Source organism: Littorina saxatilis, linkage group LG11, assembly GCF_037325665.1.
Source record: "Littorina saxatilis isolate snail1 linkage group LG11, US_GU_Lsax_2.0, whole genome shotgun sequence".
NCBI lineage: Eukaryota > Metazoa > Mollusca > Gastropoda > Littorinimorpha > Littorinidae > Littorina > Littorina saxatilis.
In genome coordinates this window covers 36,173,374-36,178,373 of record NC_090255.1, presented here as the reverse complement: position 1 = coordinate 36,178,373, position 5,000 = coordinate 36,173,374, and the positions used below count along the sequence as shown (strand labels likewise).

The 5,000-nt window shown below is 39.4% G+C and overlaps 1 long non-coding RNA gene across 1 annotated transcript in view; it reads right to left on the bottom strand.

Annotated features, from left to right (window-relative positions):
- Window positions 1-5,000, bottom strand: part of LOC138980906 (uncharacterized) — an 11,964-nt gene that overhangs the window by 4,154 nt on the left and 2,810 nt on the right. The window contains exon 2 of the long non-coding RNA XR_011460487.1: window positions 3,430-3,506. This is a non-coding gene — a long non-coding RNA (uncharacterized lncRNA). The remainder of the gene's footprint in view (window positions 1-3,429; window positions 3,507-5,000) is intronic.

The window sequence follows — 5,000 nt, the reverse complement described above, 5'->3', positions numbered from 1 at the left end:
ACACGTATGCACTGTAAGAAAGAAGAAACGCTTTTGAAGTTCCGCAGAGAGGATAATATTTAACACGTATGCACTGTAAGAAAGAAGAAACGCTTCTGAAGTTCCGCAGAGAGGATAATATTTAACACGTATGCACTGTAAGAAAGAAGAAACGCTTTTGAAGTTCCGCAGACAGGATAATATTTAACACGTATGCACTGTAAGAAAGAAGAAACGCTTTTGAAGTTCCGCAGACAGGATAATATTTAACACGTATGCACTGTAAGAAAGAAGAAACGCTTTTGAAGTTCCGCAGACAGGATAATATTTAACACGTATGCACTGTAAGAAAGAAGAAACGCTTTTGAAGTTCCGCAGACAGGATCAAATCAAACACGTATGCACTGTAAGAAAGAAGAAACGCTTTTGAAGTTCCGCAGACAGGATCAAATCAAACACGTATGCACTGTTAGGAAGAAGAAACGCGTTGAAAGTCCTGCAGAGAGGTTAACATTAAACAAGAACGCTGAGGCGTGATTAACTATTCAGTCAATCGAATGCACTAAAATACAGTATGTCTAAACATTATTGAGAGTTTTTCCTCTGATTTCAAACAAGTTGTATATGTTCATAACTTAAAAACGTCACTTTACATCTTATATATATATGTCGTGCCGAAATCACGGAATTGCCGAATTCGCGGAATCGGCAACATTTTTGCCCATTTCGCGTAATCGGCAAAACGCTGCCTATTACGCGAAATCGGCAGCGTTTTGCCGAAAATGCGTAAAGGCTCCTAAAAATTTTCCATTTCGCAAAAGTGACAGCCAGTCTGTTACTTTTTTTGTCACCAGATCATTGCATTAACATGAATTTACCTCCCTATTTTGGTTTTGATGGCCTGTGTTGGTCTGTGTCAAGCATAACTCTGGTAATGCACGAAAACTACACTTTTTGCAATAACTTGCCATAACTTATCAATTATTGCAACATTTATCCATTCGAGTACCTAGCTGTCTAAGTGTGATGATATCCTAGGCATTTGATAAATTTGAAAGCCAAAAACGGGCTGCCGATTTCGCAAAATCGGCACATTTTACAAGCCTTTACGCGTTTTCGGCAAAACGCTGCCGATTTCGCGTAATGGGCAGCGTTTTGCCGATTACGTGAAATAGGCAAACATTTTGCCGATTTCGCGAATTCGGCAATTACGTGAATTCGGCACGACATATATATCAATGTAAAGGTTATTACGTGGTCTAACTTAAAAGCCATGTTCGATGTGTGAACTATCTCTTTTGGTTGCACTAGACAAAAGTTATTTTGTAAAATACGGGTTTACTGAAACAAACGTGTGATTTTTGACAACTTTAAATGGAGCAATTTATAAACAAAATGTTGCAAATACAGCCTAGCATATCCTTCTCTGTGGGGAAGCATGCTTGATCCGTGTCAATGCATTGCTGGACTTCGACACAAGTTTTAGACTTACAATGACATTGGCGGACTACACGCATGTTTGCACTCGCTAAAAACAGAGAAAACAATTAAGAGAAAAAAGAAAATAGAAGGCGAACAAATTTAAAAAAAACAAAGAAAAAAGTACACATGACAGAAAGTCCCTAACACTCAAACAAACAAACAAACAAATAAAACAAACAAACAAACAATCAAACAAACAAGAAACACAACAGAGAAAAGAAAGACAGAAAGAAAGAAAGAAGGAAAGAAGGAAAGAAAGAAAGAAAAAGAAAGAAAGAAAGAAAGAAAGAAAGAAAGAAAGAAAGAAAGAAAGGAAGAAGGAAAGAAAGAAAGACAGAAAGAAATTGAAGAACAGAAAGGAAAGAAATCAAGACACTTAAGACTTTACGGCAATGTACATTCTTAATAATTCTTGATCACAACAAAAAGGCTTCAGTTAAGTTAGACATCACTCATTGACTTTCCCAAAGGCGACATTTAAATTAAACAATGTTATATCCTCATGAAGAAAACATTGTTCACACTCACACCCACAAAATACACATAGTGTGTTCTCACACACACACACACACACACACACACACACACACACACACACACACACACACACACACACACACACACACACACCCACACACACACACACACACACACACACACGCGCACACACACACACACACACACACACACACACACACACACATACACACACACACACACACACACACACGCACACACACACACACACACACACACACAGTCAGAACTTGGAAATAATATGTCACGAGTATCAATGTAAGCATGTTTACTGTGATTTTGAATGTCCGTGAGTGTGTTAAAATAGCAGAACTTCGTTCCTGGTTACTTGTATTACTTGTAGGTTAATGTTATGTTTTATATGTCTGTGTGTTTTGTCCCAATGTTGTGAATGTTATGTTTTATATGTCTGTGTGTTTTGTCCCAATGTTGTGAATGTTATGTTTTATATGTCTGTGTGTTTTGTCCCAATGTTGTGAATGTTATGTTTTATATGTCTGTGTGTTTTGTCCCAATGTTGTGAATGTTATGTTTTGTATGTCTGTGTGTTTTGTCCCAATGTTGTGAATGTTATGTTTTGTATGTCTGTGTGTTTTGTCCCAATGTTGTGAATGTTATGTTTTATATGTCTGTGTGTTTTGTCCCAATGTTGTGAATGTTATGTTTTATATGTCTGTGTGTTTTGTCCCAATGTTGTTAATGTTATGTTTTATATGTCTGTGTGTTTTGTCCTAATGTTGTAAATGTTATGTTTTGTATGTCTGTGTGTTTTGTCCCAATGTTGTGAATGTTATGTTTTGTATGTCTGTGTGTTTTGTCCCAATGTTGTGAATGTTATGTTTTGTATGTCTGTGTGTTTTGTCCCAATGTTGTGAATGTTTTGTTTTGTATGTCTGTATGTTTTGTCCCAATGTTGTGAATGTTCGTACGTGTGTTATTTACATCACGGAAAAAAGTTAGAATATATGTGACCCTCCACCACGGAATGAGTCGCATGTCACCTTTGCATGATTTTCATAAGTTTATATTTTCCTAAAGAGTTTGTTATGCTCTATCCAGTGGTGAAAACCGTTTTGATACAAGAGCGAAAACTGTTTGAGTTATAAGCCTGTGACTAAGGTGACCCTCACACTGTTACCAGACACTCCCCGGACTTATATTAAGCTATAGCGCAGAACCGCGCGAGGTGACATGCGACTCATTTCGTGGTGGAGGGTCACATATATAAATGTGTGCGATTGATTAAATGCTCCGCCTTAGCGTATCACCAATTCTTGTCCCAAATAGAAACATTTCTGAGAGGACGTTAACTCCCCCCTTTAGTTAAATGCTCCACAATGATGTGCTTGGCTACTCAAAAACAAACAAACAAACAAAAAACAAAACAAAAACAGATCATTGATCAGCAGAATGAGTAAAACTTCTACCAACCACTGGCCCTACTGCCAAGACCGCAGGGAGACACACCCACAGCACAAGAAGGTAGTTCTGCATATTTCAGTGTGTACCTGAAACAAGTCAAGACAGTGAGGTAGTATGAAGTCCGATTAGATTGAACAAGGAAAGACGATTTTTGGAGATAACTCCGTCGGGTTTGTATGGGTTGTGAAAGAGTGAATGCCCTTGCTTTTCCTCTGACAAATAACTTCCCACACGTGCTCATGTCAACGTGTTTCCAACACATACTACGCTCGTGACTGGCCCCTCCAATGTTTGTCCGAGGTAAAAGCAAGGGTATTCACTCTTTTGGAATTCGTCGATCGAGACAGCTTCCCCTTGACTCAAAACCTTTGAATAATAATGATAATAATAGTAATGGACACTTATCAATCACCCCTTCTCACCAGAGCTCAAGGCGATATACAATAGCAACAGCATGCACACACACACACACACATACACACACATACACACACACACACACACACAGACACACACACACAAACACACACACAAACACACACACACAAACACACACATACACACACACATACAAACACACACACACACACAAACACACACACACAAACACACACACACACACACACACACATACACACACACACAAACACACAAACACACACACACACACACACACACACACACACACTCACACTAAATGCAAACAATTTTTTTTAAATCCTCTTTCAAATGCCCTGCTCCATAGTACTTTTCTTGTCTGATTTGTGTCATGAGGACTTGACAGTCAATCCCCCACCCCCTCCCTCGGGCGTCTAGACGGCTGACTGCAATCGCTAGCCTGTGACGAGAGACTGGCGGTTCTCTTTGACAGAGGCGATGAAGCAAGCTTGTTCGATTGTTTGCAACCGGAACTCCTGATTCGCTTCAACAAAAGGTTACAACTGCATTGTCCACCCCCAATAAACAGCAATTGTTCGGATGAATAATGATAGGATGTCGAACATCTTTTAACTGCGCTAGTATCAAAACCAAGCCCATACCTGCCTGAAGGATAAGACAAAAATAAAAATAAATAAAGAACAAAACTTTAACACACGGCGATGGCATACGTTCCAGTGTTTCTGGGAATTGGGGTGTTTGCCAAATGGCGACCCTGTCCATAAAGACCACCTGTCTATAAAGACCACCTGTCTAAAGAGACCACTTTTTCTTAATCCCTTGGGTGGTCTCTTTAGACAGGTTCCACTGTGGTTGCTATGGTTACTGTGGTTGCTATGGTCACTGTGGTTGCTATGGTCACTGTGGTTGCTATGGTCACTGTGGTTGCTATGGTCACTGTGGTTGCTATGGTCACTGTGGTTATGCTTGAGTTATAAAAACTAGGTTAAAACAATTCTTGCACCCATTTTCGTACCTCAGAAAAAAACACCATAATGTCCGTGTCAATCATTCAAACTTTCTCTACCATTAAAGGCACTCAACTTGGCTGTCTGGCACACTTTCTATACCATTAAAGGCACTCAACTTGGCTGTCTGGCACACTTTCTATACCATTAAAGGCACTCAACTTGGCTGTCTGG